This window comes from Ursus maritimus, unplaced genomic scaffold (genome assembly GCF_017311325.1).
Source record: "Ursus maritimus isolate PB19 unplaced genomic scaffold, ASM1731132v1 scaffold_4, whole genome shotgun sequence".
NCBI lineage: Eukaryota > Metazoa > Chordata > Mammalia > Carnivora > Ursidae > Ursus > Ursus maritimus.
Genome location: NW_024426552.1, coordinates 70,250,665 through 70,267,045, shown reverse-complemented (window position 1 = coordinate 70,267,045; position 16,381 = coordinate 70,250,665).

Genomic DNA, 16,381 nt, shown 5'->3' with positions numbered 1-16,381 from the left:
ACCATCCAGATTTTTGACAAACAGGACAAGGTGTGGGCATGAGGCCCATATGGAGCCCACGGAGGGCTGCCCTCTAGCCAGCGTACGACGCTCTTCCTGCCCCTCGTGTGGGTGTTAGATGCACAGGCCGTTGTCCCAGCAGGCATGGCCTGGGTCCTCCTCGCCTCTGGGACTCTAGCGCTGGCACAGTGCCCAGCACCTCAGAATTTCCTGGAATGAACGAATGAACGAATGGATGAATGAATGAAGAGAGAGCAATTCAACCAAATCAAGTGAAATGAGGTTCATCGCTAAGGACATCAGAAAATGGCCTGGATTCTGACCGGAAGGGTAAAAGGACTGGGGGATATGGAATACCTTTGTGTCCTCAGACGTCCAACAGCAGGAAGGATGGGTTGAGGGAAGGGGTGAGTGTGGAGTTAGTTTTCTGTGTGGTGAGTGTAAGGAGCCCTTGGCACACGCAGAGTAGACGTTAGCTACGAGGTCGAGTTTGGGAGGGAGAGACCCGTGACTGCTGAGCAGCCGAGAGCAAGTGGGCTTCTGCCCCCGGGCCGCCGGATTTCCCTGGGCTTGAGCAGAGCGTCTCTGGGACCTCGACTGTTCTTGGCGATCTAAAGGCCACACAAAGTTGCTGGCCAGAGCCAGACGGGGACGGAGACGTAAAGGGGAAGTGACAGATGTCCCAGGCAAGTGATTCCCCAAGACAAAGCCAGCAGGGGACGGGCATCCTCTCCCTCTCAGGATTCTGAAGGTCAAAAGACATTCATTCCCACAGGGAATGCTGAGTTCGGTTCCCCCGAATACGGCCTCCTCAGCCCTGAGGAAAACCCGATCCCTGGAGGGAGGCAGGCTCGCTGGCCCATTTCCCCCTCTGCTTGGGCCAGGCCCTCCAGCTGCTCTTGCTGGTCCGGAGGGAGGGCCCCCCCTGGAGGGTGAGAAGGGCAGTGCTGGGGTCCAGCGGGGCTGAGAGGCCGCTCCCAGCAAGGCTCCGCCTCGGGCGCACCAGGCACTAACCATGACCCGCAAGGGCACGGCCAGGCCGACGCTTACACAGCACATTCTCATTCCAAACCGCTTCGCTGGTCTTCCTCAGGAAGCTTCCTGTTGGAGGATAAATGTGCTGCCTGATCAAACAGATTTATATTTATTTACTTTCCTTTCCTCCCAAGCTTGAGCCAGCGCGGACAGGTCAAAGAGCAGGATTCCAAGCAGCCAAGATGGTCCCTGGAGAAGTCTGGAATTTCCCTGTAGACACAGTGTGGCAGAAAAAAGGCAGGGTCACCTGGGAGCCAGGGAAGGGGGTAGCCAGCACCCCGGGACCCTTTAGCAAGTGGGGGGCCTCTCAGGGTGGGTAGGGGCCTCCAGCTTCTTTGGGAACCTGACCATCGTTAGTTCCCGAGTCTCTGTTTTCAAGAAGCTGGAGCGTCTGATGTCCCAGGAACATGAGCCAATCCTAGAGACACTTAGAACCCAAATCCACTTTCCTTCAAAACAGTGCCCAGGCTGGAGTAAGGAAAGGCGACCTGTGCGGGGTCAGTCGGCAATTTAGCTGCACTGCAGCTAGGCCTTTAGAACTGACTACAGGGCTCTTGTGGAACCTCTCACAGACGTTCTACAAAGTTCCTGCCAAGCCCTCATCAGATGCGGCCAGGACACCGGGGCTTCCACAGAAATGCACGTGCTGGGCAACGGAAGACCATTCCAAAACTCAAACTCACAAAATAATTCATTTTACCAATTTAGTTGTAAAACTTCCTAAAAACACTGCACTCGGCTCGTAAGAAGCCAACACGTTGCACATCCCTCGATCCTGCAGCGCCACCAGACGCGGCCTGGGAGAGTCGCGTCAGGCCTGCTAGGGACGGTGGGGCAGGTTTCCCCATGCTAACGGCCCCCAAGGGTCGTGCTTTCCAGTTCCTACTGCCATTAGCTTTTTATCATTTTGCGACCTGCCCCTTTGTCAGCCTGTCACCATGTCACCCCACAGCCATTTCCCCACCGCTTCCAGAAGAGAAGCAGGAATGTGGNNNATGGGTGGGCGGCTGAGGGCGCAGGGAAGAAGGTGAGGGCTGTGGTTCCGCCCCAGCCTCTACACCCGGTGCGTGTAACTTCTCTACCACTCACCCTGGCTCCTCATCTGAAACACCGGAAATTAGAAAAGAAAATTCTGCCAGGCTCTAAGGCTTTGTAACTCCCATGGAATGCTCTAGAATGATCTCAAACTCAGCAGCACATCAACTCAAAAGATGACACTGTGCGCATCTGTTTAGCTGCCTTCCTCTTGGTAACAAGCCACTCGGAAGGGCAGGGACCGTGCTGGATGCACGTTCCAGGGCCTGGCAGGTGGCTGGCCTGTGGTCCCACGGGGGTGGGCACACCATGGACTGCGCACGGAGACCAGATTCTCTCCAGTTGTGAGCCTCTCATCTGTCTCCACAGCTGGGACACACGTTCCCCAGGAGTGAGCGATAGAACTTTCCTTCATGGGATCTCCAGGCAGGGCTGATGGTCAGGCGAGAGGCCCTGGGACCCCAGGCCAGTTGTTAAAGTGTTGAAATACTTCTGTGCAGTTGCAGCCTGGGCCCCGGAGAGCCCCACCCCAGATTCCCAGCATCTCCTCCAGGACACACACACACACACACACACACAGACCCCGCTGCTGAACAGCGATGTCTGGCCTGGCAGGGCCTCCAGGGCTCTGCTCCAGCTCCAGCCTTCTGACTGGTCATTACATCTCCAAATGACGGACCAGCCTGACGCAGATGATGGGGACGCAGCAGATGCCTGGGAAGTGCTGCTACGGGCCAATTGCTCTACGCAGGCTCTGGTCTCACAGCGGACGGAGGGAGCGCGCGGCCAGGAAGTGGGCAGCGTCTGACCTTGAGAAGACACGTGTATGGGCTCCCCAGCTGGACAGGCCTCTGTACCACCCGGTGAAGGAAAATACAGACTTGCTGTCCTTGTTGCCCCGTATCCCTGTCCATCCATCCATCTGTCCGTCCATCCACTGTTTGGGTACCACACTCCAGTAAGGCCAGAGAGGTCTCTCAGTTCAAGGGGCCGTGCTGCAGGATGGGCGGGGGTAGGGGGAGGGGGAGGGGGGCACACTCGGTGCTGGCGCGGGGGCAGCTGAGTCACTGCGCTCTGACCAGCCAGCGGGCCACACCTCTCGGGGCCTGTATTTCCTCTTCTGTACAAGGGAGACTTACAAGCTGCTCTCCAGCTTCTCGTGAGGAGTCTGACCCCATAGCCACAGGTGGGGCAACCCCTCCTGATGGAATCTTACTCTGACAAAGCAGGACTTGGGAAAGGATCGAGTCGATACACAAGTGTGTTCAGCGTGTGAACACGCACCAAGCTATACGCTTAAGTGTGCTCTTCCATCTGTAGAGTGTATGTCGGTGAAATGCTCAACCGCCAAAGGCCTCAGGAAAAAAAAAATTGAGAGGCTCCAAAACCATGGCTGAGCTACATGTAAGATTTTAGTCCTAGAGGAAGTTCCTCCGGTCGGTCACATCCAGCTCCGGTGTCTTCTTTCGGCATGTGCGTGTGACGGTGTGAAAACAGTCCTGCATAGACTTTTCTCCCCGAAGCAAGGGTTTAAGGGGTACGTTTCCACAACAGCAGAGTCGGGGAGAATCAGTCTGGGAGGGCTGTAATGAGAGGAGCCAGGGGGCGTTCACGGGGCCCCGGGCAGACACAGCGGGCAGAGCGAACACCGAGTCAGATGGGGTCGGTGACACAGAGATCGATTCGGGCTTCAGAGGGCGGGAAGGGTGGGAGGTCCTCCGCACACACTCAGGGGTGAGCCTCGGCTAATCGGACTAACCATTGATCTTTTCCTCCTGATCCAGGAAGTGCTGCGATACTGACCTTGAAGGCTCAGAGACGTGTGTTTAGGCCACAGGGAGGTCGACAGCTGCCACCCCAGCCACAGTGGAATTTCTAGGGTTTCGGTAGGGCAGGGCAGGCGGCTTGGGGAGCTGGTGTCCAGGCCTCTATCGTTTACAAGGACAAGGACCGGGGCCTAGAGGACTTTCTGTTTCACATCTGCTTCTCCACTCCAGAATATTTGTGTTCCTGCCGTCTTGGCCAGGCTTCAGACAGGGCTCCCGGGCCGGCATGTGGCAATGCAGGGAGTCCCGCGTGCACCAAGGACAGCTTGTTCCTGTGAGCTTATCTGCAGCTCGGTGTGTGGGTCCCAACCGACAATGCCCTATGCAGCGCTGAGAGTGTCTAGCAGGCCCGCCAAGTCTAGCAAATCCGTCCGTATACCCTTGTGGTCCTCATAGCTCTAGGGACGTACCACCGTGTGGCCAGGAGCAAACATTTGGGATCTTTACTTCTCATTCAGTGGGCAGCGGGGAGGGGGGCTGACCTGCGTCAGCCAGGGATCCTTCAGCATATACCCGCGGAGTGCTGCTCCGGGCCGGGTCCTCACTTGGGGAAAACAGAGAGAGACCCTCTACCTCAAGGGTCTCAGTTGGGGGCAGCCCTCAGGAGAGGTGCAAATACCTACACCCAAGACCCAAAGTGGCCCCATTAGGAGAGGGCGTGCTGAGTCAAAGGGGAGTCCTAGGTAGGACTGCTACGTGACACGTGGGGCGGAGCAGGGCACTGAATAAAGAGGGCGCAGGGGGACTTGGAGGTTGGGCTGGGCTTGGAAAGGCAGGGGTGGGGAGGATTTTCCAGGCCAAGGACCAGGGGGTAAGTAAAGGCATAACGGGGGGCAGAGCAGATACGGGGCCAGGGCAAGGCCTGAACTGTGTTGAGGAGACCACGGCAGGAAGGCAAGCAGTGTGGGCACAGCGGAGGAACGCCAGGAGGCTCACACCACACTCCATGTTCCTGAAGCCTGGACACCCCGGGGATGGCAACGGGTGCAATCCTTCCAGACACACTTCTCTTTGCAGCTCCTCCCCAGGCTTCCTTCTCTCCAGACGGAGCAGCCCAGAGCCTGGCCGGCCACCCCTGTCTCCATGGGGAGCATGGAGGTGGGTCCAGGAGACAGAGAGACTCCTTCCCCACCTGCAGGGAGGGGAAGGCTGAGTCTGCATCAGCACCTCACGCTGCCCTCCCGCCGGAGGCCTCAGAGAAGCATCGGAGAGAGAGGACGCCTCCTGTCGTGGGCAAAATCATCTTCAGAGTGATGGAGTCACCCCACCGAGGTTGTGCCGACAGCAGCATGCAACGGCACAGAGAGCCCTCTGCTCCCCGCAGAGCCGATCCCGTCCAGCTTGAGGCGCTTTCCCAGGGCAGTCAGAATACAGGGCAGCCAGCCTGTTCCCCGCAACCTCATTCTTCTGGACGGCAGGGGCAGAAAGAGGTCTCCATAAAGCAAAAAGGAATGAGAGCTGGAGACCACTCAGCTGTGGCAGCCGTGGCCTATTGGTCCCAGTAGCTGTCCCCCTCTGTTCCATGGGCCACTCCGAATAGAAACTACATTTCAGAGCATTTCTTGCAGTAGATATGGCCATGTGACTAACATCTAGTCAACAGGTGAGTGCCACATCAAAGACATGGTCTGATAGGAAATGGATGTGCCTTTCTCCTTCCCTTTTTCTCCCGCCTGGTGGAGAATGTGGATATAATGGCTGGAACTGGAGCAGCCATATTGGACCATGAGGTAATCGTGGGATTGAAGTGATACAGAAAAGCAACAAGACAGAAGGATACCATAGCTCCTTGAGCCCATGAAGCTGCTATGCCGGCCCTAGGTCACCTATCTCTGGATATTTCTATGAAAAGAAGTAGCCTTGTATTTTGTTTAAGCTGTTGGCCATATTGAATTTCTCTGGTACTAACAGTCAAACTTAATACTATTTTTTTCAAGATGCAAATCTACCCTCCTCCAAGAAACATGCCCGGAACTCCACGGTGAGAACCAGCCTCTCCTTTGCCTGTCTCGCTGTCCTAACATTGGTCATGATGAATAGTAAAGCACAGACACTGTCCCTTCACACATAGGAATTAGGCATTGCCTGTCTTCTGCGCACCAACCCTAGGTAGGTATCACCACCAGCATGCCACAGGAGGCCCCGAGGGGTAAATGGTTTTCTGGTTGGGCAATACTCTTCAGTTGAAATAGGAATTATTAGTGCCTGTGTCCCCCTCCCCTCCTGCCCTGGGGCTCCTCTGTGGCCCAGCAGGGGCTGATTCGACTCTGATTTCCTCCAGGGCGGAGGGCCCCATCCACAGCAGGCTCTTGGAGAATTTGTACCAAATTGATTTGCTGTAAATGCAGCAAGTTCTCTTCCATCCGAAGATATTGATTTCTTCTAAACAGCAATTCTCGGTTTGACATTCTCTAAGAAAGGGAGGAAAACTACAAGGAAAGCAAAGAGCTTGGTCCTTTTGGGGGCATCCGTGGCCTGCAGAGGCCAGGTGGCCCGGGCTTGGCAGCGCGTGGAAGGGTCTGTCCCCCGCACCCCCCAGCCCCTGCCCCCCCCCCATCACCCCTCTACCCCAGGGCTGAGCTTCTGCAACAGAGCTGTGGCTGGGAGAGAAAAGCATCAGAGGAGGGGCCTCTGAAGCCCCGGGGTTGGGGCTCGGTGAGGATCCTACCCAGCTCCCCACCTGGGGTGGGGGACATGAGGAGCCCCAGGAAGGCAAAGAAAGGAGCTGTTTCCAGAGCCAGACTGTTTTTGCAAGTATGACTTCATGAAACCTCACAGTGTTCCCCCAAGTTTGGGTGGCAGGCAATTTAATCTTTCAATGGGGATAAAGAGCTGAGGAAGGAGAAAGAAAATGAAATCTTGCTCCCCTGCTATGAGGAAAAACCACTGCCCCAGATTTGTAATGACCCTACACGGGGAGGGACCCAGGAGTCTGCTCTGTGACGGAAATAGCTGCACTCGTCCCCCACATGCAACAACCGCCCTGCACTGGGCTCGAAGGCCATCGAGTCCAGCCCGCCCGACAATACTCTGAGGACCGAGGCAGGCCCTGCCCCTTTCGGCAGAGGAGGAACTGGAAACGCAGAGGGGAAGTGACTTGCCCAGGGTCACACAGCACCAAAGCTAGAGGCCAGACGTCCCTCCCACTGCCTGCAACTCCTGTAGGGAAGCTTGCAGATGAACCTGGACAGAGCCGTCCACTCCCTCTGCTCACCAGTCCGCAAATCCCCGGTGCTACCTCCTGCTGGACCCAAAATGCAGGCCACAGGGGAGAGGGGAGGGAGGTGCTGGACTGAGCCCCAGCCAGCTCTACCCCTGTGAATGGAAGCCTGGGCCCCACGAATCACCTCAGGCCCGTGAAGTGCTACAGACCAGAGGGCCTAGCAGAAAGTGAGGATACTGAGGCCCACCGAAGGCACGGGACTTGCCCAAGGTCACCCAGCAAGGACAGTGGGGAAACCAGAAGTACAGCTGCTTCTTCGTGTTAGCAATGGAGGAGGGGCATTGTCTGGAAATGGGGCACCCCTTTCCAGGCACAGATGTAACTTGGGATTTTGGACCCCTCTTCTGACACGCTCCTATTGACAAGGAGTCACTTCAGAGACCGGCTTCCCTGGGGAGACAGTGTGGTGCTCCTGTCCTCGGCTACTCCCTTGCCCTCCCCCAGAAAGTCCTAACTATCTCTTCAAGACCACTTCCTCCAAGGGGCTGCCGTTTATCCTCTGTCCCCCACACTCCTCCACTACCTGGGACACCCTGCCTGCGCCTTGCATGGCCCTTGTTTGTGTCACATAGAATCACTGACCCAGGTCTCAGCCCTCTGGCCATTGGGTGCTCCTCAGGGCATGACCCCCATGCCTGGGTCCCCCAGGTTCCTCAGGTGGAGTGAGGGAAGTTGTAGTGGCTCCCTGGTGGAATGAGGTGAGCCAGGGCTGTGGGACGCTGGACCGGACTCTGCTCAGTCCCCTTGGTTACACACTCTGGGCCTGGGGCGGCAGTCCTCGGAGGGCGCTCTTGAAGGCCGGAGGAATGGGGAGGACGGGCCAGCCTCTCAGAGGTGCTCTAGGCCAGGTCATTCCCTGAGGAGTTTGCCGAACCCAGGGGAAGGGTCCATGAAACAACCCGAGGGTCAGTATTCCAGTGACTGTATCTGCAGTCCCCCTTCTTTTTAAAAAAAATTATTTATTTGAGAGAGTGCCCATGCGCATGGTGGGGGGTGGGGCAGAGGGAGAGGGAGAAGCAGACACCCCACTGAGCGGGGAACCCAACCACTGGGGCTTGACGTGGGGCTCATTGCGGGACTTGATCCCAGGATCCCGGGATCATGACCTGAGCCGAAGGCAGACACTCAACCGACTGAGCCACCCAGGTGCCCTTAGCTGCAGCCCAGTGGGAAGGCTTCAGATGCCCCAGGAAAGGCCCTTCCACCCCATTCTTCCAAGAAGAGGTGCCAGTCAGACCCCAGTACCCCCACATGTGCCTTCCTGAGCTGCCCTGCATTCTGTCCTGGGGTGATGGGCTTGGCCCCAGTGGCCACCACCTTGTCTGGTCACACTGAGCAGTGTCCAGGCACGGAGCAGTGGAATGCCCTCCCCAAAACTCACGGCCCCTCTGGGCTCCCACCTGCCCACTCCTCTTGATAGATAGATGTGTGTAATTTAAATAAAGAGTACAATAAAGCCAACTGCAATGAGTAATGTTAAAACTAATGAGAGCCATCAGTCAAAAGGAGCACTCTCCCTCTTGTGTCTTAAAGGAGTCACTGTCCAGGTGAGGGCCAGAGGGCTGGCCACTCAGCAATCTGAGAACTGGACAGCCAACCTGGGGCGGGCACCTCCCCCTCGCTCCCCCTCAGCCCTTCCAGATGGTTCCAAATGCAAGTTTTGAGGGCTGTGAAAATGCTTGAAATGCGGGGCCACACCACCTAGATTAAAGAGGTTGTTGATTAAATTTTATACTATCTTCAGCTCACAACTTCCTCAAAAGTAGCTCCCAGGACCACAGTATCTAAACGCCTTTGAACATGAACTTCACTCCTTGCATTTCCCCTCCATGGTGTTTCAGCAGGATTTCTGCAACAGCATCTTTACCACACGGCCCTCCCCAGCCCTGCCCCTCCCGCTTGGAAGCGCCTCCCCTGCCACCAGAGAGACCTTTTTGAAATTCTAGTGGGGCCTTCGCTCCTCACCAGAGCCTCCGGTGGGTGGCTCTCCTGGCCCCCGGAGCGGACTCTCATTACACACCACCATGAGCTGGGAACTTTAATAACAGTTCGTTGCTCAAGCCCCGCCCAGGCCAAATCAATCAGAATTTGGGGGAAGGACACTGGTCCTCTTTTTAAAAGCCCCTAGGTAATTCAAATATGCCGCCTAAGTCTAGAGCTGCTGGTCTCAAGGGTGAAGTAGAGGGGAAACTCCTCTACAGTTGAACGCCAGCTAACAAATCCAGAAGGAATCAGAGAATTAGTCGATCACCATTTGCCACCAGTGACAGAACTGACACCAGCCCAGCGAGTCAACAGAGGCTCCAAGCACTGGGGCTGAGGCTGTGGGGGAAAGGACATTCACACAGTCTCAAGGAATTATTAATTATTATTTACACATTAATTATTATTTACAAAGGGGAAAGGAGACCTTTCCATTAGAGCGAGTTGGCTGATTCACCTGAAGCAAGTTATTAAACTCAGTACCACCAACAGTGACCCGTTCACATCACTTGCCTCCAGCCGTGGTAGGAAGGTAAGGACGCATCAGCAGCTATGTTCACGGGGATCTATTCGGAAGAATCCAGACCATGGGCCTTCTACAAAACAGCTGGCCCAGGAGGTGGGATGCCAGGGAGGTGGTGAGTTCAAGGAGCAGGGCCTCACGCTGGCACCAGGACAGCGTAAGCCCTGGGGGCGTGCAGAAGTCACGGGGGAAGGCTCTGGACCTCACAGGGTGCGGGCCAGGGGAGGCTGGCAGCCTTATTTAGATCTGAGAAGACAACTCGGCTGACCTCAGAGTTATTCTGGGATGCCCTGGCTCCCTCCAAAAGGGTGCCCTAGAGGCCTCCAAGAGTGAGTGGTGAGGCTGTGGGGTTCTGGGTCCGGGCCTGCCTGCCCTTGCAACAGCTACTGTCCTTTGTCACCACCCCCTCCCCACCTCCTCAGCTTGAGCCCAGGACCCAACACACACCAAAGCCCCACGTGTGTCCTCCCAGCCACTTGCTCACCCCAGCTGTTGGCTAGCCGAGGAAGATGAAGTTGACCCAGAAACTTTCTAAAGTGACCCTTTGGTCCCATCCCCATGTGCCTTCCCCTCAAAATTCTGACATTCGGAATTTGGGGAGAGGAAAATCTGATGCACTCACATTCAGGTCGGCCAGCATTGGGCCTTTGCAAGCTTTGTGTTTTGCTCTTTTGATCTCCTTAGATCTCTTTCTTATGCTGCCTCTATAATTACTCCCTGCGTGAAACACTGTAGGGGCTAGACAGGTACTTTCCCTACGTAGGAGAGCAAACGCTAGGACCCCAGGTCATGGCCAAGGACAGAGTGCAGGGAGAAGGAGGCCAATCTAATGGGGTCCTGTGGAGACATGGAAGCAGCTGCCTTCGCCAGCACCCACCAAGCCTGACCTCCCTCGCTGGTGGTCGGGGTGGCTCGGGACTAGGGCGGAGTGAGGGAGACCGTACTCAGGACGTGGAGCGGCCTGCTCTGTCGAGAGAGCACTAGATCTGGAGTCAGGAGCCTTGCAGTCCAGTGCTGTCTCAGCTTCTGGCTTTCACACCCTGAAGGGATCATTTCTCTCCTCTGCTTTCTCTGTTGGTGAGGCAAGAAGCTTGGGCCGGCAAGGTAACATATAGAATTAGAATAGAATACTTATATTTTATTGGTTATTTTTATTATATATTTATCATATATTTTATTATATACTATATTATATATAATCATATTATTTATATCACATATTATTTATGATTTATTTTGTGTATGATCATTATTTTGTGTAAAATCATATTATTAATTATTTAAAATTGTGTAAAATCATATTATTTATAATCACATACGATTGCAGATAGTATATGCATTATTACATGATATAGGATATGAGAGTGGTGCTCTTGGGCTTTAAATTCTGTGTTTCTTATTCTATGTCAGCTTCTTCAGAGCCCCTTGGCCCCGGCCTCGCTTCTGATCTTGGGGAACAACTCAAGCAGGGGGCCCCCACCCACCACATCTAACCTAGCGGGCCGGTCTTGCTCTCACCGGGAAGGCTGGCCACCTGTGAGGGAAGCACAACTCCACGCAGGTCTTTCCTTTCTGGGTGGGTTGGGGGGGACCACACATGACCTGAAAAACCACCTGAAGGCCCTTCTCACCCACCTACTTCCCCAAGCCTCCTGGGTGTAGGGGCAGTGTCTCCCAGTCTATCCTCCCCCTCCCGCAGTCCCGTGGGCCTCTCCCAACAGCCCCCCTCCCCAGCACTTGCTCGCTCCACCCCTCTAGCTGCTAGGCCTTTATTTAGCCAGGTGGCTGCCCCCGTCTTTCTCATGTAAGGTGTGTCCCTGGGTTTCCCCTGCCCCTAGAAAGCAGGGAAAGAGGAGGGCTGGGGGCTTCAGTGCTTGTGCCCGCTCACGGCGCTCAAACCAGCAGGGGTAGGCTCCCGCATGCACCTGCTCCGCCCCGCCTCCCCTGCCCCCAGCCCCTTCAGAGGGGAGGAGCTCAGGGTTCCCCGGGCTTGGTCATTTCAGCCCCGACTGCAGGAGCTAGCGGACAGCAGGCCTGGGTTCTGGACTGTCCTGGCTTCTAACTTCCCGTGTGACCCGGACAGGTCCTTTTCCAGAGGCCTGCGTGTTTCCCATCTGCAGAATGTGAGGGCCTTAGGCCAGAACGGTCATCCTGAGAACGTGGTCACAGGAGGAGCCTCAGCAGCACCTGGGAGCTCGTTAGAAATGCAGCTTCTCAGGCCCCTCCCTGGATCCACTGAGTCAGAAACGCCAGGGGTTGGGCGTCCAGCAATCTGTTTCAACACACCTCCAGGTGATCCGCGTTTGAAAACCACCGCGCTAGCGGACATCTGCAGTGGGCACCCTGAGGAGTGCTCACACCCCCTGCCGAGGGGGACTGCGTCCCATTCCTGCTGCAGGGAGCACCCCCAGAAGACCGCCCTCCTCTCTCAGCCCTCGCGGCCTTGGCCTGGGCTGAAGAAAGCTGCCTGCGGGAAGTCTCGCCTCCTTCCAGGGCATCCCATAGTAGGTGGGGGATCCACTTAGATCTCTAAACGTCTGGCCTCTCACCGCAGCACAGGACAATGCTGAAGGTTTCCCCGGCTCCAGATGGCCTCAACTTCTGCCTTTGTGCCAGCCGGTGTCCTTCCCTTCCCTCCCACACACGTTGCTCCCAGGAGCTCCCCGGTACGTGTGTGCCCTGCATGTCGACCTTCATCTCGGGTCCACTTCCCAGAGAACCCAACCAGACACAGCCTCGAAGGCTCTGACACCTTCAGCGGCAGGATCTTCACCACCACGACAGCGTCTCGGGCACTCACTATGTGCGGAGCCCGGCGCTGGAACCCCGAGTGCCTCATTCTGCTCAGTTCCCAAGACCGCCCTGGGGTCCGCCTTACACGGAGGCTCAGAGGGGTAAAACTGAGGGTCCGGGCTGGACTGCCTGGTGCTGGGTCACTCTTCCAGCCACCGAGCTTCCGTCTGCCTCACCTCCTGTCCCCCAGGGAGGCCCACATGCAGGACAATCAGTAGGATGGAGTGGGGGTGTAGAGAAAGCGGGGTGAAGAGCAGGGCCCCAGAAACTCCTTGAGACACTCAGGGAAGTGCCACGCTGACTCCAGGCTTCCCACAGTAACCCCGAGCCAGCAGCCGGGGCTCCTGGGCCACACAGCCCACCTCCAAGAACCAACTGTCGGAGGGGAAGGAAGCACGTACATGTCTCACACAAGGCGACTGTGAGCAGCGCCAGAAGGAGGAAGGGAAGGAGCAAGGAGAAGCTGAGGGGGAGGGGGACGTCCTGGGGGACAGCAGACCGCCACCAAGGAAAAGCAAATACTTGGTGAGCTGGGAGTGTGGGCTGGCAGCGGAGGAAGGCCACAGCCAGGCCACGGAGCGGCCACGGCTCAGACATGGGCCAGAGCCCCGAGAGCCCTCCGGGGGCAACCGTGCTGAGTGGCTGAGGGGGGCGGGGAGGGCTTGCCCGGGCCCAGAAGCAGCAGGGACAGCTGCAGCTCTTGCCCCAAAAGGAAGAATGAACACAAACAAAGCCCAGGCCTCCCTACCTTCCTGGGAGACGAGGAGTGGGGAGCAAAGGGCGGAGGCCTCAGCATCAGACGCTGTGGGCCACAGCTCCCCTCTGCCCCTTGCTGGCTCCGCGGCTCTGAGCGAGTACTTCAACGTCGCTAAGCCTCATGTTCCTTATCTGTGAAATGGGTGCGGTTTTGCGTCAGGTGTACATACCATGATACAGGTAAAAAGCACCTGGAAGAGCGTAGGCCCACGATGTCTGTCCCTCCTCTTCCAGTGCACCCTGTGGCCAATGGCTTGGAAATGAACGCGAAAGGCCTACAATGACCCCTGGAACCAGGCAGGTTGTGTTGAACGGCCCCTCCATGCAAAAGGTTCTTATCCATCCCTCATAAGAATTGGTGTTTGGACAATTCACTGCAAACACTAATTCTTTAAAAAGGCCTCTGTCGTGAAATCAACGTGGCCTGTCCTAGAATAACGAGACCTGGTTCTCTCCTGCAGGACCGCTCCGAGCAGCAGGACACGCTGAGCAGCACTGCGGGTCTCCAAGGAAGGGACCCAGTGTGGGAATATTCCAACATTTGCCCAAGGAACCTTCCAACTTCTGCCCACAAAATCCTTTCTCTTCTTTTTAAATAGCCATTCACTCTCTCATGTTCTGAGAGACGCTGATCTAAGTTCATTCCAGCAGGTTACAGATGGCCAGCTGAAGCCCAGAGTGATAAACGAAATACTCAGGGTCACTCCGAAACAGAGCTGGGGTCTTCGCCATTTCAAGGGGCCCAGAAAATGGCGGGAGGCGTTTCCTGACAGCTGCTTGAGCAAGATGGGGACATCGACTCATACCGCACTCTACTGACCCCACTGCACCCAAGTTCACACCGTCTCATTACAGAGCTCCTGGCAGGTCTGGTCCACTCATAACCTATTGCACCAGTATCTGCCCAAGTTTCTTACCAGCAACTTCTGTATCATCTCAGCTGTGTCCCTAGCTCCCTCCCAGCCCAGCTGCCAGCAAAGGTTCCACAAGGAGAAGGGAAAGTGTGTCTGTGAGGGAGCTACCAGCCTGTGGTGCTAGGGGCTGGGGGTGGCCGAGAAATGGCCAGGGGACAGCTTGACACCAAGGCCACTTATGGGCGTGAAGGGAATAGAAGGCATCCTCTTCCCTCGGCACGGGACGCTTTACTTGTGCTGGCAACAAGCACGGGGACATGCCCCGCATCTCAAAGCAAGCTGTTCGTTCTCCAGCTCCGGCAAGACTCAGCAGACGGATAATCCTGTCCCGCTCAGAGCAGACACTTGGCAGAGGCCCGAGTCCGGCCATCCGCATGCTGCTCCGCTGTCCCGCCACCGGGAACACAAGTCTTCAGGCCCCAGTGACCTTCAGAGAGGGGGCTTCCAGCCATACAGCCAATTACCCTGCCAGCCGGCCAGCCACCCATCCGTCTGTCCATCCAAAAGAACTAGGCTCCCTTTACTCTCCCCTCTCCCTTCCCGGCCACATGTGGGGCTCCGTCTGGGAACTGACCAGCTCCTGGAGCAAACCACAAATCGAGTCCCTGCCACAGTGTGTGTTTCCACTAAGCCACTTTATGCCATCTCTGGGGCCTCCTCCCAGGCCCTCTCCCTCCCTGGTGCCGCCGCTTGCCCGTGGGATGTCCAGTGCGGCCTCCAGTAGCACTTCCGACAGGACTCGGAGATGAACACTGGGAAGGGGAGAAGAGCGGAGAGCTGGGAGTGGAAGGGTGTTCATGGGATCCTGGTCCTACAGTTATTCATAGAGGAGACTCCTTCCTGGAAGTAGGCAGATCGTCTAGAACGGGCACCCAAAGACGCTCGGGTTTAGAGAGACTATGGTTCCCAGTGCTGTAAGTTGTGGAGAAAAGGGAGGGAGATGGGCTTGGGAATCCAGAAGCTCAGCGCTGTCAGGGACACGTAGGCCAGCCATCTCAGCTGCTATCTGCTGGTGGGCTTGCATCTCGTGTCCTCTCACAAGAGGTTGTGCAGCCTCTGCTGGCATACCTCCTGTGATGGGCAGCTCACTACCTTTCTAAGCAGCTCTTTCCCACTCCTCCTGCGCGTGAGGGTTGCCCATCCAGGTCCCACTAAGCAGAGCCATTAGAACATCTGAGGGCATTCCCCCAACCGGATACTGGGAGTTTTATGCAAAACAATTGTCACGGGGACTGTCAAGTCCCTGGAATTCATGAAGCTTTATGAGAGGAAGAATGTGAACAGCAGAGAGTCATTAAATGGGGACACAGACGGAGCTTTCCTTCCACGAGTGTTTAGTTCTGGGCCTCCACCCATTTCCCCCCAGATCTGCCCTGATGCCAAGTCCTCGCAGTTTCCCAGCGCTCTCCCTCCCCTCCCTCCTTCGGCCCTTACTGGGATTCTGTAAGGAGGGCAACTCTCGGCCTGTGTCCTCCCTTCCATCTTGCTCCCCAAACCCACGGGTGCCATTTTTCCTCTGTGTGGAGATGTGGCATGGTTTTCAGTCATGCCATCAAACAGCAGAGATTCAATGAGCACCCACAACGTGTCAGGTGCTGTGTCGGGTGCTGGGACCACAAGGAGGCCCGAGACCCGCCTACCAAGAGTGCGGAGACTGCAGGCAGAGCCGGACAACTGAAGAGGCAGTAGGATTACCGTGGTGTCTATGCAATGAAGCCCTGGGCCCCGTGTGACCCAGTCTCAGCCATTTGTGGCATCCCGTGAAACCTACCCCAGTCGTCGGGACTAAATAAAAGAGCAAGGTCAATCTGTATTTGTGTTACTTGAGAAAGAGTAAAGGCGACCCCATTCACAACCGTCACCACATTACGCTCTCCGCAAAATCCCCTCACTCCTGAACATGACAGCCCCTCGTGCTCCGAGACCCTCCCTCACAACTCTTTTAGACACAGACCTAGCACTCCTCTTTCCTCTTCCCGTCTTCCAGCCCCACAGCCCCTGGCCAAGGGGTCCCTGCCTCCCTCGAAGGCCAGGCCAGGGGCTGCTCCGAGTCAGAGGCCCCAGGCGCTAACCCTAACAGAGGAGCACAGGCGTCTACCCGTGGGCAGCTTGCGTGTGGTGCCAGATGGCAGGACAGGCCCCCGAGCAGGACTCAGGCTGACCACGAAGCTTCTGGCAGTACCGTGCGGCACTGGAGACTGGGGACAGGCTGAGGTGCAAGGGAGGGAGGGTGTCTAGGGCCTTGGGAGTACTTTCCTATGGCTTATCTCGTCTACTGCTCACAGCCGTCCTG